At 36.2% G+C, this 27,788-nt stretch overlaps 2 pseudogenes; both read right to left on the bottom strand.

The window, feature by feature from the left end:
* Window positions 1-27,788, bottom strand: LOC149239106 (putative LRR receptor-like serine/threonine-protein kinase At4g37250; annotated as a pseudogene).
* On the bottom strand, window positions 9,301-12,516 carry LOC149239107 (glycolate oxidase 1-like; annotated as a pseudogene).

Below are 27,788 nucleotides of genomic sequence, written 5' to 3'. Positions count from 1 at the left end.
TTATACCAATTTACCATGATAATTCTCTTTTAAATCAAAACGTTGTTTGTAGGCTATCGTAGAAGCCGAGCGTTTGCTCCCTGAAAATATACCTTCAAGGTTCCTTAGGTGGATAGCAGAGCTACTATACTTGACATTGGCAGTATCCAGTAGCTTTTCTGGCCCAAAATATGCTATGTATGGCTCCATGTCAAAGCCTAGAAGGATGTTGCTTGGCTTAAAATTTCCATGAACAAACTTCCTTTCATGTAAATAAGCCAGGCCTCTGGCTACTCCCTTTGCAATTTTAATCCTGGCCAACCATGGCAGATAAAAGGGAGAGTTTGATGACCTTCCTGCAAGATTGGAGAGATATAGTGTTAGTCAATGTCAAGGTGAAAGGATCTGAAAAGGATAGGACACTAAGAAACTTAGAAGCTGAACAAGATGATCAAGATTAGCATGCAACAAGAGGAGAATAACAATTCAAACCCTACATGATAATGGACTCCCTTTTGCAATGATTATAGAGAACTGGATTTGGTTATCTAGAATGTTGAAATTGAAAAGGAATCAATACTCTTTGATAAGCAAGGAAAGAATTATACTCAACCTCAGGGAACTCAGTGGGAAAAATCACCAATAACTAGTTAATATTGATTTGCATCAATTTCTTTTGGTCCAACCAGCAATTAAAATCCATCCCCTACCACTGCAACAATAATACACCATATATCACCTTCCCATTAAAACTGAGAATGAGCTACAAGTAAACTATGAGAACGTGGATGCCTCATAAGCATGGAGTTAAGTTTGATCCCTGAGCTTTGCTACAATCCTCAACTATAGAAATATTGAAATTTTTACGAAGACTCTGGCCATTTCATAAGCAGTTGAGTTGACAGCAGAGTTTGTTTGTTGTTGAGTCCCAATCATAGAGGTGTCTATATGAGTTATGTCAATGTCTACGTAGAGCTGTTGAATATGGAATGGGGGTGTAAGTCCTTATCTTTGTCCAACTTATGTCAAAGCAAGGATGCTACATAGGAAGAAAGAATTGGTTAATCAGTTGTGGATGATGGCATTTTTTCTAGAAAATGCAATACCTCCTTCATTGATGGTCTCTTTTGAGGGGAAGCAGAAGCACAATTCAATGCAATCCCCAGAGACACTGAGATTTCTTCCCTTCCTTCAACCACTGGTTGAAGAGTAGGATCTATGATGCGCAAAAGGCGATGCTTGTCATCAAAAAAGTTTTGACCCCATGCTGTAAAATCCTTATCTGAAGGTGGCTTCTCATTAAGAATCTCCAGAAAAATAACCCCAAAGTAATAAACATCCCACTTTTGGTTGGGTTTGAGAGTTTTCAATGCCTCTAGGGCCTAGTAAGGAGATACAAAGTTCTTGGATGTGCCTGGACTGCCTAACAAACAGGTGTTGTTTGTAGGCTATCATGAAAGCCAGTGGAGCATTTTCTCCCTGAAAATATACCTTCAAGGTTTCTTAGGTCGATAGCAGAGCTACTATACTTGACATTGGCAGTGTCCAGTAGCTTTTCTAGCCCAAAATCTGCTATGTATGGCTCCATGTCAAAGCCAAAAAGGATGTTTCTTAGCTTAATATTTCCGTGAACAAACTTCCTTTCATGTAAATAAGCCAGGCCTCTGGCTACTCCCTTTGCAATTTTAATCCTGGCCAACCATGGCAGATAAAAGGGAGAGTTTGATGACCTTCCTGCAAGATTGGAGAGAAATAGTGTTAGTCAATGTCAATGTGAAAGGATTTGAAAAGGATAGGCCATTAAGAACCTTAGAAGCTTAACAAGATGATCAATATTAGCATGCAACAAGAGGAGTAACAATTCAAACCCTACATGATAATGGACTCCCTTTTGCAATGATTACCGAGAACTGGATTTGGTTATCCAGAATGTTGAAATTGAACAGGAATCAATTGTCTTTGATAAGCAATACTCTTTGATAAGCAAGGAAAGAATTATACTCGACCTCAAGGAACTCAGTGGGCAAAGTTATCGATAACTATTTATAACAAAATACAGAGAACCCAGTGAACAAAATGACAAATATCCAATTTAAATGAACCACAGAGAACGTGGTGATAAAAAAGATAAATATCCATCTTAAAGATAAAAGAGAAATTAAATAAACAACAACATATCCTTGAAACAAAACAAAAGGGTTGATATATATTCTAAAGAAGAGAAAACAAGGATAGAATCTGCAGAATCCAGTAATATGGTATAATGGACCTGTTCAATATATAACAACAGAAACATTCCATAGAAACTGATATAAATACTGCAACCAATTGTTCTCCAGCTAAGTAAGAAGTTATTATGTAGAATAAGATACAAATACAAGCACAGGGTCACTTGTCTTATTTCATGGTCTTTCTAAGAAGGCTTATGAAGGAAGCTATGTAGCATTCTCCTGGTTTTGATAAATTATCATTTGTTGCTAAGATGAACATATATATATAAATATTCTAACCTAAAAAAATAGTAGTTTCTTCTTTGTATATGCAAACTATAGCTGAACCAATAAATCTAATTTTCAATATTGATTTGCATCAATTTATTTTGGTCCAACCAGCAATTAAAATCCATCCCCTGCCACTACAAAAATAATACACCATATATCACCTTCCCATTAAAACTGAGAATGAGCTGCAAGTAAACTGTGAGAACACAGATGCCTCATAAGCATGGAGTTAAGTTTGATCTTTGAGCTTTGCTACAATCCTCAACTATAGAAATATTGAAATTTTTAAGAAGACTCTGGCCATTTCATAAGCAGCTGAGTTGACAGCAGAGTTTGTCTGTTGTTGAGTCCCAATCATAGAGGTGTCTATAAGAGTTATGTCAATGTCTAAGTAGAGCTTTTGAATATGGAATGTGGGTGTAAGTCCTTATCTCTGTCCAACTTATGTCAAAGCAAGGATGCTACATAAGAAGAAAGAATTGGTTAACCAGTTGTGGATGATGGCATTTTTTCTAAAAAATGAAATACCTCCTTCATTGATGGTCTCTTTTGAGGGGAAGCAAAAGCGCAGTTCAATGCAATCCCCACAGACACTGAGATTTCTTCCCTTCCTTCAACCTCTGGTCGAATACTAGGATCTATGATGCGCAAAAGGCGATGCTTGTCATCAACAAAGTTTTGACCCCAGGATGTAAAATCCTTATCTAAAGGTGGCTTCCCAGTAAGAATCTCCAGAAAAATAACCCCAAAGGAATAAACATCCCACTTTTGGTTGGGTTTGAGAGTTTTCAATGCCTCTGGGGCCTGGTAAGGAGATACAAAGTTCTTGGATGTGCCTGGACTGCCCAGCAAATCAGGTGTTGTTTGCAGGCTATCACGGGAGCCAGTGGAGCATTTTCTCCCTGAAAATATACCTTCAAGGTTCCTTAGGTGGATAGCAGAGCTACTATACTTGACATTGGCAGTGTCCAGTAGCTTTTCTAGCCCAAAATCTGCTATGTATGGCTCCATGTCAAAGCCCAAAAGGATGTTGCTTGGCTTAATATTTCCATGAACAAACTTCCTTTCATGTAAATAAGCCAGGCCTCTGGCTACTCCCTTTGCAATTTTAATCCTGGCCAACCATGGCAGATAAAAGGGAGAGTTTGATGACCTTCCTACAAGATTGGAGAGATATAGTGTTAGTCAATGTCAATGTGAAAGGATCTAAAAAGGATAGGCCACTAAGAACCTTAGAAGTTGAACAAGATGATCAAGATTAGCATGCAACAAGAGGAGAATAACAATTCAAACCCTGCATGATAATGGACTCCCTTTTGTAATGATTACAGAGAACTGGATTTGGTTATCACTAATGTTGAAATTGAAAAGGAATCAATACTCTTTGATAAGAAATACTCTTTGATAAGCAAGGAAAGCGTTATACTCGACCTCAAGGAACTCAGTGGGAAAAATTATCAATAACTAGTTAATATTGATTTGCATCAATTTCTTTTGGTCCAACCAGCAATTAAAATCCATCCCCTGCCATTGCAACAATAATACACCATATATCACCTTGCCATTAAAACTGAGAATGAGCTGCAAGTAAATTGTGAGAACGCGGATGCCTCATAAGATCCCTGATCTTTGCTACAATCCTCAACTGTAGAAATATTGAAAATTTTAATCTGGCCATTTCATAAGCAGCTGAGTTGACAGCGGAGTTTGTCTGTTACTGAGTCCCAATCATAGAGGTGTCTATATGAGTTATGTCAATGTCTAAGTAGAGCTGTTGAACAGGGAAAATTTTAAGAACCCCCCCTAAATTTACATGTATAATAAATGGTCGAATCTCCATGGTATATAGGAAAAATGGAAGGCGATTTTATCAATAATATGATATGTATATATAATTTTTTGGCGAATCTCTCACCAGGCATGGCAAATATTTTACTCAATTATAAAATCTTGTGTTTATTGAATACACAAATGAAATCATTGCATTTCTTTAAAATATCTTTTGAAATCAAAATTACCGAAATTACATATCGATAACCTAGTGGGTGTAGGATAAAATTCACCCGTGCCATTCATAGAAAGCATGAGAAAAAACCTAATACTATATATAAAACCAAGAAAAATTCAAATTCATCACTTCTAGGGACCTCGTAACCACCTTGCCAATACACAAGTATGTTCCTATTTGCAATTAGAAAAATTACCCAAATTACAATCTGTTTACTCCAGCATATGTTGGAAAGTTATAGAAGGATGACTAGTGCAATCAATCCATTCCTTTTAGCCCTGGATTTGTTTCAGTTTAAAACAAAAGTATGCAAATATACTTGTCCAATGTCTATGCTTTAACTATTCACCTTAAGATGTTTTTACAATATAATTTCCTAATTCTATTTAATATCTTCATTATCATAAAAACCAACCTATATCCATCTTAACTCCACATCTACCACTCTTAGGGGGATAAAATCTATTTATCCCTCTGAGCACTTGGTAGACCCAGAATTAAGATGGATCTAAGATGATAGAATTTCCCCTTTAAATAGTCTATGCTCACATCAATACCATGGTATTACCATGGGTCAATACCATGGGTTATCATAAACCTGAAGCTTAAAAATTACTATTAGTAATTTATAAAAATTAATTTTTATTTTATTATTTTAACCAAGCTAAAATGTTTAACATACATTAAATTACAACATCCATTTTTACTCTTGATGGGATCAAATATTTTTTCACTCTATGCTAGTTTGCATATCACGATATTTGATACGGGTTAGTAGATCCAGAGTAAAGATGGATCTATGCTGGTTTAATTCCCCCATTTAAATAGGCTACATTCCAGGTGAATACCACGGGTCAATACCATGTACCATTTTGGTGAATACCATGGGTCAATACCATGTGCCATTTTTATTTTTATTAATACTAATATTAGGGTTAATAATGTTTTTTTTCATGGTATTAATAACAATCTAGTCCATGGTATTTGTCCTATAGAATTTTTCCCATAGGTTTCACCTAAATATAACGATTTTTTTTTAGTGTTCGTAAATATAAGGTGACTTATGGAGTAAATATAAAAAAAATGTTTTCTTTGTTTACCATACCTCTCGTTTATTTATATTTTTATTAATTTACCATACCTATTTTACAAATATGGTATTTGGCCCATAGGATTCACTTAAATAAAACCTCTTTCTTGAGTCTTCATAAATAGAATGAGGGTTATGGACTAAATATAAAAAGAGGTTTTATTTATTTACCATGCGTCTAGTTTATTTATATTTTTATTTATTTACCATACCTTTTGAGTAAGTATAAAAAGACGTTTTATTTATTTACCATACCTCTCATTTATTTATATTTTTATTAATTTACCATACCTCTTTTATAAATATGGTATTTGGGCCTTTGGCCCATAGGATTCACTTAAATAAAACCTATTCTTGAAAATGGGCGAATGGATTCACTTAAATAAAACCTATTCTTGAAAATGGGCAAATGGAAGGTTGTAACTCCTAATTTCAAGGGCTAAATTTACCTTTTTTACCCTCTCCCTTAAAATAAGGTGGGCTATTTGAGGTGATTTGTAAAAATGTACTATGATACAAAATATTCGCCCATTAAAAATTTAAAACCCCTTAATTTCGCCAAAGGGCGAACATTCGCCCCTAAAATTTTCTATGCTGTTGAATATGGAATGTGGGTGTAAGTCCTCATCTCTGTCCAACTTATGTCAAAGCAAGGATGCTACATAGGAAGAAAGAATTGGTTAACCGGTTGTGGATGATGGAATTTTTTCTAGAAAATGCAATACCTCCTTCATTGATGGTCTCTTTTGAGGGGAAGCAGAAGCACAATTCAATGCAGTCCCCACAGACACTGAGATTTCTTCCCTTCCTTCAACCTCTGGTCAAAGAGTAGGATCTATGATGCGCAAAAGGCGATGCTTGTCATCAACAAAGTTTTGACCCCATGCTGCAAAATCCTTATCTGAAGGTGGCTTCCAAGTAAGAATATCCGGAAAAATAAGCCCAAAGGAATAAACATCCCACTTTTGAGAAAGAGGAGGGGAGATAGAGGGCCACCTTGCCTTAATCCACGTTCAACTCTAAAGAAAGGAGAATCAAAGCCATTTATGAGGACTACAAAGGATGCCAAGGAGATGCAAGTCATAATCCAATTGATAAGTCTATTTTGAAGCCAATGTGGGTGAGGAACTCAAACATATAGCCAACTAACATGATTGAAATCTTTGAAGAGATCAATTTTAAGAATGTCTCCTTTTAGACGCCATTGTTTGAGACCGTGGAGGCCTTCCCAGGCAACACCAATAGCCTCGTGAATTTGTTTGCCTTCCAGAAAGGTGAACTGTTCCTCAGAGATAGATTTGGATAGGATGGGTTTGATGTGAAGAGCTATGGTTTGGCTATAATTTTGTAAATGCAATTACATAGAGAGAGGGCAAAAATCATCAAAAGAAGAGGGATCATCGGATTTGGGAATTAAAGAAAGGAAGATGGAGTTCAAGGAGGCATGCATATGACCAGTAGAACTAGATTCTGCAATGACTCTTAAGAGATCATCACCAAAGAGTTAAAAAATAATACCAAAATAATTTGTTTGTCTAGCCATCTGGCCCCAAGCTCATCTTTTTCGAAGCCACTTAAAACCTTCTTGAGCTCTTTATCAGTTATGGGTTCCATCAACATCTCATTGTCCTATGGAGCTGAAATCTTGGGAAGAACAAGGCTAATTTGACCACCTCGACTATAGAGGCTCTCTTGGTTCTTTGAAAGGAGACCTCAACCGTTGGTCACCATTGTAGCAATATTCTCGAAGGAGGAGGTTGTATTCCCTTCTAGGCCCCTTAGCTTCCATACAGTATTTCTCATATTCCTCCCTTTGGTGTAATTTTGAAAGAATTTAATATTCTTATCATCTCCCTCTAGCCAAATGGCTTAGTGTTTAAGTCTCCAAGTTGCCTCAATGTCATCTAAGAGTTTTTTCTTCCTCCCTTCCAATTGGGTTAGGAGTGGCTTTGATATTGTGTGAGACTTGGTCAACCATGGATGTCTCTCAAGATAATTTATTTCCATCGTAGGTAGCTCCCATCCTCAACCCCTCCCCATGAGATTTGAACTTGAGATCTAATGGAGACTAAATCTCATATAAACCAATGGTCTACACCTCATGGATTTAAGATCACTATGTATACATGCTAAATTTCGTATATAAATGCATTCCTAGATTCGTTAGTTGCCATTAGACTATGACTCTAGTTTATTGAGACTAAATTTGAGTAGCAAATATCATTGTTTGCATATTTAATTGCAGTTATTTCTTTTAATCCTAGTATTTGATTTCACATCTAAATTCTATACACATGATTGGATCTATTATGGAATCTTCACATATCATGTATGTGGATGTTGATTAGGTATTGTAGTTATCTCTTTTAATCCTAGTATTTGATTTCACATCTAAATTCTGTACACATGATTGGCTCTACTATGGAATCTTTGCATATCATGTATGTGGGATGTTGATTAGGTTTGCTTGCTGATTTCAGTGATGCAATATAATTTCACCTATGTTTTGCATACAAAATATGTTCTACTATGGGAGAGTACAATTGAAAAACCATATAGGAAATCTGATTGGAGAGCAGAAGAAATTTTGAATTGGAGTGCCCCTATGACCATGGGAGGTGTGTCTGCATACATGACATAATGTAACTCTCAAATTATCACAAACAAGATTCTAACATTTGACCATATATACTTTGTTGTTATCTTTCTAACCTTACACTTCCATGAAATTCAATTATTCGAAAGTAAAGTTCTAATGAAATGGTAAGATGCCACTTTTGAAAGTGCCAATTTGAGGATCTTTTGCTTTGATACCAACTGGTACAAACCAAATACTTAGAATCTCATGATAGAACAACATACAAAAAAGTACACTAATGTGATGCTCAATGTTCAAAGTGATAATAAAAATGAGTTACAAGTTAAATGCCTTAACCATTAGAAACATTCTTTCAAATTATCCAATCACACGTATATATCCGATTTCTATGTTCATATTTACAATAATAAGTATATTAACTTCCGTATTTTAACACATTGTACATTTAAATTAAAAAAAAAAACCTCTATTACATATAGATTTATAATCTCATTAATTAAAATTACAGCAATCAACACATAAATAACCAAATTACAAAATTGAAAAATGACAATGATAAACAACTTGATATTGCTATCAACCAAGAATGAGACTTGTCATAGGTGATCTTAGTAACTTTCCCATTTGACATACCTGTGTCGTAATTTCATCTTTCTGGAGATATATTTGCTCTATTACATATAAATTTATGATCTCATTAATTAAAATTACAACAATCAACACATAAATAACCAAATTACAAAATGGAAAACTGATAATGTTAAACAACTTGATATTGCTATGAGGCAAGAATGGGACTTGTCATAGGTGATCTTAGTAACCTTCCCATTTGACATACCATTGTCCTGATTTCATCTTTCTGGAGATTATTTGTTGTATGCACCAACTCATACAATACCATTTTACCAAAATATTAGGTTGGTAATGTGTTTTTTTGTCCACGAATCATCAGTAAAGTTATTGCAAGAATAAGCTAACTTTTAAAGCACAAGAAACTATAGAGGCAGAGGTAATAATCCTCAGTGTTTCAATTATTTTAATCAGAATAACATGATCTCTAGGCAAAAGCACCGGAGCTTTGCAGAACAATTCGAATAAATTCTCAGTAGATATAGATCCTACTGGCAGCATAGCTCTTAGACTGAAAATATACTACTTTTAACAATATTGCTAATATCTGGAACTACTGCATAAGGACATATCGAATTAGAAAGCACAAGCAATTGCATATTCACTTTGTTGATCAACAATCACTCATGTGAGAGCAGAGCGTTTCAGAGCCTTGATATAGATCGAATCATGTCGGCCTCAGTTTGAATGTAATTTCGATTTATCTCCTTCCCTGAACAGCATCCTGTTAAGGCCATCGTTAGTTCAAACTCATCTTGCAACATTTTTAGAACATTTCTCACCCCTGTTTCTCCCTCTGCAGCCAAAGAAAAAACTACAGGCCTCCCAATCTACAATCCCCAATACAACATCATAAGCTCTAAGGTTCTGAAATATATTGCATGTTATAGAAATCAACCACCATCTAGCTACAACAGATCAACAATAATATTTAGAATGAATGGTCACCACAAAATCCTACAAGGAAAATAGGTCAATTAAATAATATGCTTACAAATATGCTAGAGGCTCCAAGAGCTAATGCCTTGAAAACATTTGTGCCACGCCAAATTCCTCCATCCAGAAACACAGGAACTCGACCTTGTGGCGCTTTTACAACCTGCCATATACACTATCCATAAATCATCACTAGGTCAGGTATCCAAAATTTCCTACGAAAAAATATACTAATGCAATGTTGTGGTGCACACCTCTTCCAAAGAGCTTATTGTTGCTGGAACATAGTCAAGTTGTCAAGCTACATGGTTGGATACAATTATACCTTGTATGCCTGCTTGGATGGCTAGCCTTGTTGTATAATACATTCATAATTATTATTATCAACTTTACTCACTATGAAAATCACTCAGGGATCCCCATGTGTTACATGCCGAAAAGCCCAAAAACACTTACTGTCCTCAGCAGTCAAAACCCCCTTCACAACTATTGGCAAACTGGTAATTGTCTGTAACCATTTCACATCTAGCTCACAAACTCAAACTAAACAATTTTTAGACCCGTGCCTTCTGTTTTGGTGTTAAATGGGTAATCAAATGCATTGGTGTGACAATATATTTTCAGCTTAAAATTTGGAAAAAGGATACAGAGTATTTCTTGAAAAAGGATACGAAGTATTTCTTGAAGATGTAGATCATAATATGACTCATCACAAATAATTTTTCTAAGATTCAGAAGGTTACAAGCAAAGGCAGGAACTCAACCCCAAGATTTCTCCAGGTGCTTCTCTATCCATTTTCATTCTATTCAAACACAATACTGAAGAATTATTTGAAATATCTTTCTACCAGTACTATTACAAACCTTCCAACTCAATGGTCTGTCAATTTGACCTGCAACATATGATGCCAGTCCAGAATCCGCTGTTTGCAAGAAAAAACCAACTTAAGGAAGAAGTCTAGACCTTGAATATAGGAAGAACAAAAAACAACATCCTTCTATTTAAATAACTCATAAAATGGAATACATAACTTCATTTTCCCAAGATCCAAACCTTCAAAATTATTTAAGGTAAGATATGGAGGCAATGCAAATCTACTTTTTTGACAAAGAAAAATCAATAGAAGTCAAATACAATTATGCATCCAGAATTGAATCTCAACACAGAGGTGTGCCTTACTATCTAGCATGTATGAGTGGATATCACAATGAGACTTTTAAGAACATTAGATACCTTAAAATGGAATACATACCTTCTCCATTTTCCCAAGATCCAAACCTTCGAAATTCTTTAAGGTAATATATGGAGGCAATGCGAATCTACATTTTTGACAAATAAAAATCAATAGAAGTCAAAAACAATTATGGATCCAGAATTGAATCTCAACACAGAGGTGTGCCTTACTGTCTAGCATGTATGAGTGGATATCACAATGAGACTTTTCAGAACATTAGATACCTTAAAATGGAATACATACCTTCTCCATTTTCCCAAGATCCAAACCTTCAAAATTCTTTAAGGTAAGATATGGAGGCAATGCGAATCTACATTTTTGACAAAGAAAAATCAATAGAAGTAAAAAACAATTATGGATCCAGAATTGAATCTCAACACAGAGGTGTGCCTTACTGTCTAGCATGTATGAGTGGATATCATAATGAGACTTTTCAAAACATTAGATACCTTAGTGTCAGACAAGGGATGAACAAAGAGGAATCCCAGATAAAATGGAGACTTCTGGCTTATTTTAAGTTTGATACATTATAGGTGCTAAATGATTTTTCTAACCCTAGCGTCACTTCTAATCCTAAAAGAATTCCACAATGTTCTAATTTTTATTGAGAGTTGAGAAAGTGTTAAAACATGGGTACAAACTCATAATGTTAAAGAGGAGTATACTCTGAATATAAGATTTATCCCACATGTCTACCTAGTCCTGTCAGCAAATCTAAAATAGAATGAATTTTCACTACCTATTTCTAATGTCAGACTCCCTCCGCCCAAGTCGAGGTCTGTCCACAGTCAATGCAATTGCCTTAAAACCAGCCCTCTCCGCTCTTCTAACAAGTTGTGCAACAACATTCCTATTCTTGTTAACCTGCCAGCAATGACATCTGAATTTTAACACCACTCATACATCAACATTTAGTAAATCCAATGTAATATAACTGATCTTACCATTGGTTTAGGAGCCTATAATACAATTGGATGGATATGAACTCAATTACATCTCAGAAAACATGGGAAGACAATCATATGGGTGGAAATGATAAACTTACATAAAGTTGAAAAAAAGCGAATGCTTGGTCCAGTTGAAGCAACCTCTTCAACACTTGATGTAGCCCATGAAGAAAGCGTCTACAACAAATATGTCCAAGCCTCAATTTTTATCAACACAAAAAACTATTTCAAAATACAAAATCATTATAATTTCTTAAATCCTTAATAGCTAGAAGGAAATTAAAACATTCAGAAGATCGATCCCACAAAGAGAAGGCCGATGCCCAAACCATTATAGTTCCAGCAGCTGACGCGGCTCTTGCAGTAGCATACTCTCCTTTAAAAGATGATGGATTCACTTTCGGAAAATATATGCATAAAAATAGGAAGTTAACTGTAATACAATAATCTAATGCATACCTTCGGGATGAGCCATCTTTTGCATGGCAGTTGGAGCAATCATAATAGGCATTGATATCTTGAATCCCAACACAGTGGTACTCAGATCCACCTTTGTTACATCAACCAATATACGGGGATGGAACGTGATACATACAACATCAACCAAAATCTTTGTAATAATGTCAATTCCCCTGATGCTTGTAATGAAAGAGGTGCCATAATGTTCAAAAGTTTGGCCCAAGACAGGATGACTAAAATTGAAAATTATAGCTATTCATTGTTTATCTAATCTTATTGCAGTCATAAAGATGGTGAAAAAATAGATACAGGAGCTGAAGGTACATAATTTTCTAATGACTATGTATTAGCTGAAGGTACAGTAGCTAAACAGGGGAGATTGTGGAATCCATAAGAAACTCATAATATGCAAGCGATTGAAGGGCTATCTTTGTAAAAAAATAAAAAACAACCATGCAGAAATGAATTGAACGAGATTTCCTGTAGATATACATGAAATGAAAAAAAGAGAACAAGAGAACCCACTATAAGAGGCATTTGCCAAGCTTCCATGTGGAATGTATTCATAAACCAGCAGTTTTTCCTCTATACCCCAATAGAAAGCTCGGAGGCGAACAATGTTGGGATGTTTAACCCTAGTGATTGCTTTAGTTTTTGCTTCAAAATCCTTGTACCTTTCCAAACCACCATCACCAAGTCGCCTTACTGCAAAAGTCATCCCATCTTCCAGAACTGCCTTATACAATATAGTATAACCACTGGCACCCAATATATATGCAGAGGCTCTGAGTAGCTTATCTAATTCCATGTCATGATCTCCATTTAATGTCACAAAAGTTCCTTGCTATTGATCTCCATTGTCTGAGACACTTCCAACTGAGCTCTCATCAACTTTTTTAAGGCAGAGCCATCCAACTCTACCCGAACTGGAAGAACAGTCTCTGTTGTCATCTAACTGAATATTCCTGGTATTAGGCCCATCCTCTGACTCCTTCTTTCTTCTTGTTCCCTAGTAACGGTACATAAAAACTGCGCAAAGGAGGCTTATCCCTGCAAAATCACCAACTACAATGGCAGCTATGGTGCCTTTGCTTAGACCTTTTCCCTTGTTAATAACAAGCATGGCTGCAATTGCTGAAGGTGAGCTGATTTTTGGAGGATCTGAGAGTGTTGAAGGAATTGAAAATAAATTTGTCAGTGGGTGACCACAAAGACATAGATTACCAGCAAAAGCATCATTTTTCTGATGCAAAAGAGCTCCAAACTGTGGAATGGGTCCAGTAAAAGGCACAAGGTTACCCCTAGCATAAAAATTGCAGATGAAAATTTGCAGGCGTCTTCAACAACACCCAACACGAATCTGAAGAAAAATTTCGACAACGACAATGGATTTCTCAATGGCTTTTCTTCCTCTAGGGCGGATTCGCCCTCGACTCCTGTAGATTCAATCACGAAAACCATTTGGACGCAGCAATCGTCGATGATTCATCTCTGACCTTATTTGATCCGGATCTCATTTCTACATTCAGGAAAGCCATGGATGAAATTTTCCCCAGAGATTCGATGGAGCCCGTTTTAGAGGTCTGTCAAGGCAGCACGGAAATCAAGAGTAGAGAAGAGGAAAAGGGTACCCCATGCAAATCTTTCAGGCTCTAATCTAGTAGCATTCAGGCGAGGGTTTGCAACTGTTTCAAATATCATGAATAGTTGCAACCACTCAACTACCTTCCCTTTATTGAACGATTAACAATCCTCCAATCGTCTAACACATAATCTAACGTCACACAGGGATGACAAGTAGATTTTACGGAAGTTCATTTCAGAGGGAAACACCTTACGGCGTAATTAGAGATAATATTGCAAGCTTAGCTACATATGGTTAAAAACTATACGAACAAGGCATTACATGTATGCAAACGAAGTGGAGATAATTCCTACTCATTAGAATCTCCATTTATGTGGATATGCAAAGTGGCAAGCATATCCTAACCTGCGAGGTCACATGACATTGTGAGGTTATGATATGAACTAAGGATCACACAACAAGGGAAGAATATCATTATTTTTTAGGGGACTATAAGTCTCTCTAAAATCATAAAATAGGATGGAGTGATCATGGCCTAACTCACAAAATATTAGTACTTTTTCCATGTAGATATATGTGTGTACAAGTGTTGTAGCGACCGTGTAGTCACCCTTGTTATTGGTTCAATTCCCCAATCTAACATAAATGTATACATCATGTTCATATAATGTGTGTGTGTGCACGCATGTGCATGCTTGCGGGAAAATTTAGTTAAGTGATAATACTATTCATATAGATGAAAATACATTCATTTAAATAAAAAAAATATTTATGAGTAAAACTAGTTTAGTTTTATAATTACAAAAGTAGCAATATATTAAAAACATTTAAATTAATCAAAACATTCATTTTCTACTTAAAGAGAGTATATTTAATTAAAAAGACATAATATAATGTGCATCCCTATATGTGATTTTAAATATTGGAGGGGAAAGTAGTTGGAAAGTGGGTGAGTAAAACATTAAGGAAAGAGTAAGTATAAGGTGGGTGGGTGAATATTGAAACATATGAATTATATCTAGCAACATGTGTCATTGTGCATGATTACTAGATGAGGGGTGGTCATGAGGAACACATTATGGCTAGATAGTTAAAATAATGTAGTATTTATATATAGAATATGTGAAGAGAGGTCCAAATTGTGGATCCTACATTTTCGCTCTTTGAGAAGTACATAATTTTTTGGTCATAGGAAGTATCAAATTCCATAAAAAAAAATCTATTTGTCCACTTTTTCATATAATATTTACATCTTAAGGTTTATAGGAGAATATAAGAATCCTTGAGATATGGTAGGGTGGATAAACTAATGAGATGAGATTTGTTTGCAAGGTGGGAGATTTGTACAATATTTTTTGAGAAAATTTTTGGATCATGAATATGGAGATTTGTACCATATAATTTGAGAAAAAAATTGGAGCATGAATATGGAGCAAGAAGAGCCTTTAATATTTAATTAAGAATTATTTCATTTTTTTATTTAGGAAAAAAATACTTTTTGTTTGAGGAAAAAATTAGTTAGGTTTTCATTTCTAGAAATTGAGAATATCTTTAATTATAAAACCCTTGAGTAAAAATATTAACTCGGCCTATTAAAACTTTAACTCTGCAAGTTTGACTTTTGGGGTACCTGACTTTGATTGGGAATAATTTCTGATCCAAGACGCCATTTTGGAACTTCTATATACTACTGGTTTATGACTTCATTTGAGGTTATTTTCTCTACTAAAAATGGCTTCAAAGTATCTGCACCTTAACCATCTTTAACTTTGCCATGCTTGAGTTGTTCTTCATACTTCTTGGAATCACTTTTTCTTTTTCCATCACCTTTGATCTAGATACTACACCATTTACACCTAAGAAATTAATGACCTAATGACAACACCTTTTTCAGTATTTGTCCAACATCCTCCTTATGCCAACAACACCTTTGACAGTGACAACATATCGATACTTGACATCAATTAACACCTCGTTTAACAACATTTGCAACAATCTCCCATAATATTCTTTGTCTTTGCCATCAATGACAACATATTCTAATAGTTTAAATTCCCCAATGGTTAATTATCCAAACTCATTAATAGGAACTGAACACGTTAATCAACAATTGCACCATCTTCAATGCGGATATGGATCTCTCAAGGGCTGGATATATTTAACTACAATATTACAAAAAAACCTAGGGCTTAGTTAAAATCAACTCATAATTTTTCCAGACATGTGTTTGAACACCCCAGCACTAAAAAATCCAAGTTCGTTAATAGTAACATAATACATTGGTCAGAAATTGAACTATCGTGCGTATTGATATGGACCACACAAGGGCCAGTGCAAACCTATCAAACCATGATAAGAATGCATGGGCCTAAGAAGCATGGAGTTGTGCTCGAGCCAACTCCCTAAGATTCACCAGCCCCAAAGTCAAAAATCAAAATGAGCTATAGAAATATTTTCTAATTGTACAAGATTAAGCCAAGATTTGAAACATACATGGGATACTTTGCTTCCAAAGCTATGATTCTAGATAATATCTTTCTCAATACCACAAATTGGTATGTTATGTGGAAGCATCAGTAATGATGAGGAAGGAATATGTCGAATTGCTTATGTATAATGTTGTTTGCCTGGTGATGGATTCGGTTTTCATGCATCATTTACATCTAGGGATGGATGAATTGGTTGATTTAGATTAGGAGTGGCTTGTCGAGAAATAGGCTTTGCTTCATCTTCATCATCCATAGGTTTTTCTATGATTCCTTCCTCATTCCTCATCTCAAGTAGTTGTTCAAATATTACTTACTTATTCTTACCACACAGTTGATGATTGTGTTGTTGTAACCAAAACAGACTCGAGCAGTCAGTTGAATGAAAAAATTGAAGAGGGTACATTGAAACCACATTTGGGAATTTGAAAAATAAAAAACCTTAGTTTCACATAAAATAGAAATGTGTACACTAAAATCGCATCTGGGTGTTTGAGAAAACATTTAGGGGACTGGTCAGTACCTTGCCTAGGGCCAGGAATATGACGGGCCCCAAGTTTGGAGTGGGGAAAATGATTCCTTGAAGATTTGAGGAGGGTGTATAGAGCCATAAATTCACAAGATCGAATTTCATACAACCTGATACGACGCAATCAAGAGAATCATCAAGCTGCCCATACGAGGGAATTCCCACATTGGGGATTAGAGAGACTGAGTGGAAAAGCAAAATTATTGAAATATATATCACTGACATCAAAACCCTACTTCGCGGCCAAAATTTTAGCGGAGGAGCAGCCCATGAAACCTTTGATGGAGTGGTGCTAGTGGTGGCTAGTGGAGGATCCTCAATAGGTGTCCCAGTCACATTCTTAAAAAATAACCACATCCTCGGTCACACAGTGAATTTTAACGAAATCATCCTTGTAGTTATCACAGAGCTAGGATTGGACATGCCTCTTGGACAGACCATTGGTAGAATGGACATAATGGTTGCATGGCAAGAAGAGCTTGGAAGAATCAACTTGGTAGTAAATAACTACATTCACTTCACCATATTAGTCATAGGGGAGAGGAGCCTTAATAGGTGTGGCCTCATCCATAGCAAAAATCGAATCCTACACCTACAAAAGAAGTAGCTTCAAGGCTTCATACAAATTTAGAAAGATTTTTAAGTATAGATTTTTGTTTATGCAGATGGCCATGGGATGAGGCAATACATGTATGGATCTATTATTTTTTGGGGTTTTGTCAGTGTAGATAATTTAGTTGCCAGTTGGATTTCAATTGAAGAAATTTATAAGGATGAGTGGGTTCCAAGAGACGGAGTAGTAATGTTACATGTCACAAGAAGGGCGAGAAACTGTGTTTGTTTTATGGACAAACCCAAAGGATTCTTAGTGTTGAGGAACTGGAAAAGTAAGATCATTGTTGTGTTTATGATGACAGCCATGAAGGCGTTGTAGCAAGTCGGGATGGTTGTTCCATTAGTGCCCATGACATAGTTGGAAAACAATGAGAGAGTCATGACGTGCCATATGTTGATTGCAGCAAGGCAGACAAAAAAGAAGGCTTGCGATTGGTTGGGGTGAACAGTGCCTACCCACCCGAACCCTACAGAGAAACACCTATCATCTTAATAAATCCATTGTGAAACCACCATTCACTTTCTACTACATAATCACCATTCACTACAAAAATAAATAAAATAATATATCCATATAAAATATGGGAAAAGTAAACAAGGAAATAATGCAACGCAAAATAAATGTGGATGGAACTAAAAACCATAAAGCAAAGTGATTTTGAATTCATTAATTAGAAAATACAAATGATGGGTCAAAGATTTACCTTACCTTCTGCAAAGAATGGGAACGATCCCACTCTTGTATTTACCAATGTTCAGATAAGAAAGCTTGTCCATATCAAAATGTTGGATGGGTAGCTTGCACCATCAGCCATTCTTGTTGAGGAGAGAATAGTTTGGCGGGCAGAAGTTGGTGGCTATGACCTTAATAGTTCCTCACTAATACCACTCAGGATCCTCGTTACATTTCATTTTGTAGCAGACTCCATCTATTATTGAAAAACATAGTATTCAAAGGAGTTGTATTGGTACCATAGGCTTTGTTGTACATACTAGAGATCGTGACATCCAATATCCGCATGCCCCTCCTGTATATATTAAAAATCATAGTTCAACTAATTTGTATTCAAAAGGTAAATTAGAAATTAGACAAAAATCAGATTGAAGCTAGAATTCATATATTTCGTAATGGCCCACTCATTTTTCCAATTGAATATCATTCAAACTTATGCAATAAAACTTGTAAAGTAATCAATTGTAGGAAAGGAATCGACTATGCAACTAGCACAACAACATTAATAAAGTGGTTGAAATACGTTTTATAGTTTTTAATGCTATAAGCATATGAAAAATGATGCAATAAAACACATAAAGGAATCAATGGTCAGAAAGGAATCTATTGTGTAACTAGCATAACCACATTAATAAAGTGGTTGAAATAAGTGGATAGGCATTACTTTCCACCTTTTAATGCTATTGATAAGCATATGGAAGGTGAAAAATGATGGATCTCAACCACTTTATTAATGTGGTTGCTAGTTGATAACATGTGTCTATGAGGAGAATTAACAGGCCATGGTTGACTATAGATAAATACGTTCAAAGTTATGGTTGAGGAGGGTTTATTATGGTCAACATATACTTGACTATGGATTACCATGGTTGTGCACATCTAAGTATAGTTAACTATGATGGATTATCATTAATAATGGTTCATTATGGTTGTTTATGTTTGATCATGGTTGAAAATGGTTAATCAAGGTTTACCATACTCAACCATGGTGAATTGGAAATGGTTGACGATGGTTGACATAGTAAACTTAAGTCAACCTAGTAAACATATGCTAACCTAGTCAACCATGTAAACTTAGGTCGACCTAGTTGACTATGGTTGATTAGTTGACCATGGTTGACTATGGTTGACCTAGTATTCTATTAAACATAGATCAACTTAGTAAACCCAGGTAAACCTAGTAAATCTAGTAAACCCAATAAACCTAGGTCCTAGAAACCATATGTCAACTAAAATCAACTTAAGTTATCCTACTGAACTTAGGTCAACTTGGTAAACCTAGTAAATCTAGTAAACCACGGTTAAATTAGTAAACCTAGATCAATCTAGTAAACCTAGTAAATTTAGATCCACATTATAAACCTAAATTAATCTTGTAATAAATCTTATTAATAAAACCTTAAATTCGATTGAACTTTAGTATTAAAACCTTAAATTTTATTAATAAAACCAATAAAAATTGTAAAAAAAGGAATGGAATTTTGAGTAGTTGATGAGCATAGTTAAAACCCACACAGTTTTGAATAAATGGTGATAAGTGAATTGTTAAAATATATTTAATATTAAAGTCATTGTTTGAACATGTTAAACCAACAAACTTGTGTTATGGCCACACCGAGTTTTGAGATTTTGGGGGATCGTGAATGGTGTTAATCTTTCAAACCAAGTATAAGTTTTTTCTCGTTCTGTTTAGGTTATATATTGAAGATTATGTTTATAAAAAAGTAGTTTATCTGAATAGGTAAACTTATTTTCTTTTCTTTTCTTTTTCTTTTCTTTTCTTCTTTTTTTTTACAGAAGAAGAAAAAAAAGTTGGAATTTTATTAACAAAAATCCAGTACATATATGATCTATATTTACCCTCTATATTAAAAATTAAATCCACCATCTCCACCCAAAAAATAAACATAAAGTCTCGAGATAAGAAGGATCTACCAGCCCACCCTTCTATCAAAAATTGATACAAACAAGATCTAAAAAGGTTGTACATATACAAAAATCATCCCATCCAGAATAACATAATCCAACAGACAGAAGATGTAAATAAAATCAATATTGTAACTGGAATAGCAAGTAGATCAACAGAGGGAAATATCACCCTCTTCCACCACCAGATACTCAAAACAGAGCCTGGAATGTATAGAACAAAAATCTAACAACAAACCTCTCTTCAATAATCCATCAGCCACAAAATTTAATTCTTTGTACAGTTGCTTGAATGAGATATCCATAAAAGACTATTTCAACATCTCAATGCAGTCCAACCAATTGGATAGATTGGGTGGAAAAAAATTGGACCACCTAGTGACCCCATTGATGATGTAACTGGGATCTCCATATCGATGATGGAATTGGAATCCCCATCGGAATATTTAAACTTGATTCTATAGCACATGATCTCACTTTTTCCAAGGGAGTTAGCCTCTACATACACACATTCTCTAATCACCCATTATAAGGTGTTATAGATAGGCATATTAGTATCATCCATATGAATATGTAAACACAATTCTATAACACAAGAAACACAAGATCCTACTTTTTCTAGGGGAGTTAACCTCAACATACACACCTTCTCTAAACTCCCACCATAAGGTGTTATAAACAGGCATATTGTCATAGTCTATATGAATATGTAATCTTTCTTCTATACCACAAGATCCCACCTTTTCTATGGGAGTTATCCTCTACATACACATATTCTTTAAACTCCCATAATAAAGTGTTATAGACAGGCATATTGTCATGGTCCATCTAAATATGTAAACTTGCTTCGATACCACAGGATCCCACATTTTTAGGGGAGTTAGCATTTACATATACACACATTCTCTAAACTCCCACCATAAGATGTTATAGACAGGCATATTGTCATAATAGTAATAGTTGCCCAAAATCAGTTTAATATCCTTGGTGGCTTCCATAGCATCGTAATGAGGAATTATGGAGAACAGATGACGAGTCACATGGGTGTTCATGGCATGGTAATGAGGAATTATGGAGAATGAATTATGATTCACATGGGTGTTCATGGCATGCTAATGAGGAATTATGGAGAACGGATGATGAGTCACATGGGTGTTCATGGCATGGTAATGAGGAATTACGGAGAATGGATGATGATTCACATGGGTGTATGTTATGTGATGGAATACACGATTCAACATTATGTGATCCCTTTCGACTATTGAGAGTGCACCACTCACCCATTTCCACTCTGATTCATCATAGTGGAAATGATCATCAAGAGGAATGCATTCACAATCAATAGGGGAATTGCATACACTTTTATCACCAAAGAAAAACCATAAGCAAAGGCCAGGAGGTAGCCACTCGGAACAAGGCGATGTCACTAACCAATATCTGAAATCTTTCTTGTTTTTTATAAATTGGGCAATATGGATAATAAATGCATGAATGTGTTAAATTTCCATAAGGAAATCTATATTCACATTAATCAAATATTTTTAGAAATAAATATATGAAGTGTTGTCTCAAGATAGGGAAACTATTTCGGACACACAATCACTTGGTTGAGAGAATATCTCAACCACACACCAATATAGGAAACAAATCCTAACTAATAGGAACATACTCCTTTACATAGCAAGAATCGCAACTGATACAAGTAGGAATTACATTTTCCAACACACCCCCTTAATGACTACTTGTCTCGATATCAATATGCAAAGTATAATTGTGGTCAAACAAAACAAAAGAATATGTCGACGTCCACATAAAGGGACAACCATCCACCGAAATGCATGGGTTCCAACCATTGTAACCGCTAGTCTACTAAGATGCCCTTCACATACATGGTTCTGTCAACCATTATAACTGCATACATGTACCTATACCTACAAATCCTCCTCCATCATCATCATCGATTTTATCGGATTACCCATAACCATGCTCTAGGTTTTATTAGATTTCCCTCAACCATGCCAACAAGGGCTCCCAACCACCAAGGCTCAATTCATCCACCAAGGCTCAACTCTGCCACCAAGGCACTCAATTCAGCCATGAAGGCTCACCACATAACCAACGTAACCAAGCCCAGGGTTTTCTCGGTTTACCCTCAACCATACCAAGGGTTTTGTCGGCTAACCCAAAACCATGCCTACAGGAATCCCTGTCCACTTCACTCTCGCACGTGGTTACAAACCAACACTACAAATATAAAGTGGTTTTAAGATTACCATGACCTTTATGGGGGTACGCATGCTTATCAGGATTACATTACACACTCCAACTTTTGGAGTTACCAGGTACATACATTTACAAAGACCACTACAAAACATCTTAGACTTGCTTACGAATAAATGTATGTGACACTTAATACACCATGAGTCTGTTCCACAAACTCACGCTAATTCACACAAACTTTCTCTTTGTTGTCCATCATCCCTTAACCTCAATTATCCAACAATTATATGTTAATTCTTTCATGAACTATCTTTATCTTTATTATTCACCATGGGCATATTCATTCAATCTTCAAGTTTCTCTTTACAAGATAATTGTTAGAGTAGTCAATTCTAACAAAATCACACTCATATTGAGTTGACAAGACTCAACATGTATCTTGTACAAACTCAAAGAGTTGAAAATTACCTTTTCTTTGATGCTTTCCTTTGATGGTGAATTTGATTTATTGAAACAATGGGTAATAAACATAAGCAAAGAACTTTATTGGCATGATATAGTAACAAAAATTGGGTATGTGGAGCATCTGAGTGCTTTTACTGGGACCATGTCTCATTAAATCGGGACTAGAATTTTCTCCTTGTAAATCACTGCCTCAACTTAGTTAATTTAACCTTTGCCTTAACCTGGTTGTGTCAATAACGCCCTACCTTTTTCTCATGGTCACAAAAGTCGAGCCCTTCTCTGCTAGAACCCAGGTCACAAAAAAACAACCACGAGCTCTCCATAGGCTCACATCAAAATGAATGAAAACAACACATTCAATTACAAACTAGTAATAGAGCACAATCTGTGCAAAAAGCATCATCTCAGTTTTAACAGATAGACAATAATTTTATTCAACAACAAGAAGTCGGATCATAGGCTTCTTTGGTGCCAATACAGCACAACTCGATCCACCATCAATTTCGACACACCATTGTCCCTCGACTTGGTTGTTTTCTCCTTAGCATGTGATGCAAGATTCCCATTTCAGCAGTAGAAATAGGTACAACATTCTTCATTTCAACCGCAATAACAACAAATGCAAGACCAATAGAAAAAAAACATCAAGTTGCTCAGTGGGAAAATTAACACACAACAAATGAATTTTACTTCGAAAAAAAAATATCGCTTGATCGTGAATTGTCCACACAAATAGTGCTGAGATTGAACAAAAATTGCCCCAAATCTCACGTTTTCGCTTTCTTCTCGAGCCGAAAAAAAACACCGGTGGTATTGGACTCGTGAAAGAAAGGAGGCTTCGTTGAACCTAAACAGGTAAAATAGAACCCCAATGTATCACCATGAATCCTCTACTCAGCTAGAGCATGGAGTTCTACACGTAGATACCCTATAGGTGGTCAAAAATTCTACCATAGTCGTTTGGGTTATTACCTCTCCACCAATTTAAAATGAATCTCAATAGAAATGCCTCTGCCACCAATTTAAAATAAACAAGTAACCACATTGTCACTTCAATCACGAGGTACAATGAGCACTGCTCAAATGCGTTGTCACCGATATAACATGCCTGCCCGATTCCTTTGGACTAACAAATGAGCACATTGGCACTGAGAAACAAAACTCCCTCTGCCCCACGCTCATAGTAGGTCAACCTCCATGCTGACTACTCCCTGATGCTCAATGCTCGCTTGTCACAACATAAGGATTTCAATTCTATGGGCACTTTGTTCCACGTTGGTTGAGCAACACACCAATCCCACATAGTTAGCCACAGATATTAAAGCCACATAGTAGTGTTGATAGACTCAACCACTTTATAACTCTCAGATCCAACACTGAAACCTCCAACAACTCGACCTCACACATCTCTTTACTACTCAGCTTCACCAATTTGAAAAATTGATCCCTAGCTTAGCCTTTAGACACCCCATAGCATACATCAAACAAGGTACCAAGCCACACTCATACCCTACTCAACTTGATTTCTCTCGAATCAATTTCTCAACAACTTTAATAATTTGATGGACAAATAAAAACTAAAACAATACAAATATACTCTTTCTTATTTCCCTCAGTCTAGGAGGGGCTGAGGTCGAGGCCCTTACGGGCTCTGATACCATGTTAAATTTCCATAAGGAAATCTATATTCATATTAATCAGATAATGTTACAAATAAATATAAGAAGTGTTGTCTCATGATAGGGAAACTATCTTGGACACACAATCACTTTCTTGAGAGAATATCTCAACCACACACCAATTTAGGAAACAACTCCTAACTAATAGGAATAGACTCCTTTAAACCGAAGGTATAAAAATGCACTTGGGGGAGAAAACGCTCTGCAAAGCTAATGGTTAGGCGGCCATGAGCTAGGCGGTACTTTGCCCCAAAAACTGCAAACCGCTGAAAAGTGGCAGACCCAGACACTAGGAATCAAAGGAGAATGACAAAGGAGGAGAGGGGGGGAGATATCCCCTCCTATCGAGATGCGACAGCAAAGTAATGCCAAAATACCAGTAACCAAAAGCAAGCAGGAAAAACAAGAAAGCCAAGACCAGTCCTTGGAGCGAGATGGCAGGCTGGCAGTAGAGGTAAATGTTTACCATGTGCGATGGAGAAACCAAGATTCATCATACCAATGAACAAACTGGAGCGATAGAAGTTATATGAAAGACCATGCGCTTATATGAAATTTCATTGGACTATGGTCGACGAAAAAGGACCTCACCAAGTGGATTCAACAAAAATGGAAACCCCGAGGCCATATCAAGCTAAAGCTAGTTGCAAGAGGCTTGTTCAATATTCTTGAAGCTGCAAGACAAATAAAAATTATTTGAAAATGGTCCTTACTTTCATTATAATGCTGGATTGTTTATGAGATACTGGGAAGAATGCTATGACCCAGAAAAGGAAACATTTATGGCAGCCCCTGTGTGGGTTAGGTTATTTGGCCTCCTAATGGACTTTTGGGACCCAAAGATTCTAGAAGGCATAGGAAACACAATAGGAAGAATTGTCAAAATATCAGAAATGAAATAAAAAGGAAGATACACCTCATATGCTAGAATATGTGTCTACATGAATATAGCTGACCCCATCGCAGACACAGTAGAACTAGAATATCATGAAGAGGTCTGGCAGCAAACCCTAGACTATGAACATATTCCATTCAGATGTAGAAGATGTCATGAGTATGGCCACCTATTTAAGGAGTGCCCACTAAATATAGAAGAGGAAGAGCACATGCATAAACAACAGAGGAAAAATCAAGAAGACGAGGACGAGTTTCAAGAAGTAAAAAGCAAAAGAAGGTAAGCAAGAGAGAATACTAGCGAGGGGGAAATAGAAAAGCAAGCACAACCCAGCCGAACAAACAGCTTTGAAGTACTACAAGAAGAAGAAGAAGAAAACAATGAGGCCCAAACAATGGACTATCAGGGGGAAAAAGGAAAGGAAAGCAGCTTGAGCCAACGTAAACTAAAAACTAAGAGGAAAACCCAAAGCAAGCCAATAGAGAAGGAGAAGGAAGACAGGAAGATGATGGATAACAATACAATGGAAATAGATACAAGTAGGGGAGAAGAACTAAGCATGGAAGAAGAGGTGATGAGGAAACTACTGAATGAATAGAGACATCTAGATGAATGATTCATTCCAAAAGACCAAAAACGACTATACAGAGAAACATTCCAATAGTATCAAGAGAAACAGGTGCAGGGGAAGGTCGAGATGGCAGGACAACTGGGGCTCCAACGGGACAGCGCCCAAGACTACCCTAAAAAAAATGAAAGGCGGAAAGAAAAGAGGCCAAAGAAACCTACAGGAATCTATACAAATTATGGGAGAAATTCTAGTAAATATAGGGAGGGTAGTACCACTATCGGCGGTATTCCACCAAATTAACCAAGTAACCCAATGATAATCACATCCTGGAATATAAGAGGCCTTAATAGTAAAGGCAAATAGAGACACTTAGCAGATAGGCTAAGAAAAGAAAAACCTCAACTCATGTTGATACAAGAAACAAAAATCATAGGAGGAAGAATGGAGGAAATCTTAAATAAAATAAAACCAAAGTACAAAATCATGACTATAGACGCGAAAGGCAATGTGGGAGGCATACAAATACCGTGGAACCCAATAGAGATTACATTAGATTACTAGGTGGGCATGAAAAGAATCCTCACGGGGCGATTCTGGTTAATCAGAAACAGAGAATGGTTTCTAGTCTCTGCAGTATATGGTCCTCATATTCCAGTGGAAAAAGGAAACTTCCTCCTTCAAATACAACAACTAGGAAAACTCCATGAGGAGAAACTTTGGCTGATAGCAGGGGACTTCAATTTGACAACATCAATAGAGGAGAAAAAAGGAGGTCTGCAAAGAGAAGAGCCAGAGATGGAGAGGTTCAGGGATCTTCAAGAAGAACTAAAATTGGTAGATATCCCAACCATAAATGGAAAATATACGTGGAACAATAGAAGGGGAGGAAGTAGACAGATAGCCTCTAGGCTAGACAGATTCTTAGCAACAGAACACTTCATTGGCAAAGATATATTCTATGAAGCAACAATCCTTCCGTGTTTAGGGTCAAATCATTGGCCTATTAAGCTAGAAATAATTTGAACCAAAAGAACCAGAAGAAATCCTTTGGAAACAAAAATCAAGAATAGAATGGTTAAAAGAAGGAGAAAGAAATATGAAGTTCTTCCATAAAGCAATAGTACAACATAGATAGTAGAACAGAATATTCTCCCTAATGGACCAGCAAGGAAATCAGCTCACTTAAAAGGAAGAATGGAGAATCTGCTAGTTCATCATTTCAAAGGGCTTCTGACAGAACCAAATATTAGAAGGGAGGATAACATTCACAAAATTAGTCAACATATCCCTAATCTAGTAAGTAAAGATTAGAACCTAGATCTACTAAGAGTAATATTTAGAGTGGAGGTGGAAGAGGTAATTAAAAATATGGAAAAGAACAAAGCACCAGGGCCTCATGGATTCACTGCAGACTTCTTCCAAGCGACTTGGACCTCCATGAGTGAAGACTTAGTGAAATTAGTAGAGAAATCTAGATGCACCAAAAGAATGTACCCGGCCCTGAACTCAACATTCCTAGCCTTGATCCCAAAGACAAAGCACTTGGAAGAACCACAAGGGTTCTGACCAATAGCTCTTTGCAATGTCATATATAAAATCTTAGCTATAATAATGGTTAACCGACTGAAACCCATACTACCTGGCTTGATATCCCAAGAGCAGACAAGGTTTGTCAAAGGCAGACAAATAACAGACGGCAT

Source organism: Pinus tabuliformis, chromosome 8 (assembly GCF_031772625.1).
Source record: "Pinus tabuliformis cultivar Carrire ecotype Pingquan chromosome 8, CPIR1, whole genome shotgun sequence".
NCBI lineage: Eukaryota > Viridiplantae > Streptophyta > Pinopsida > Pinales > Pinaceae > Pinus > Pinus tabuliformis.
This window is presented reverse-complemented; position numbering and strand designations above follow the sequence as displayed.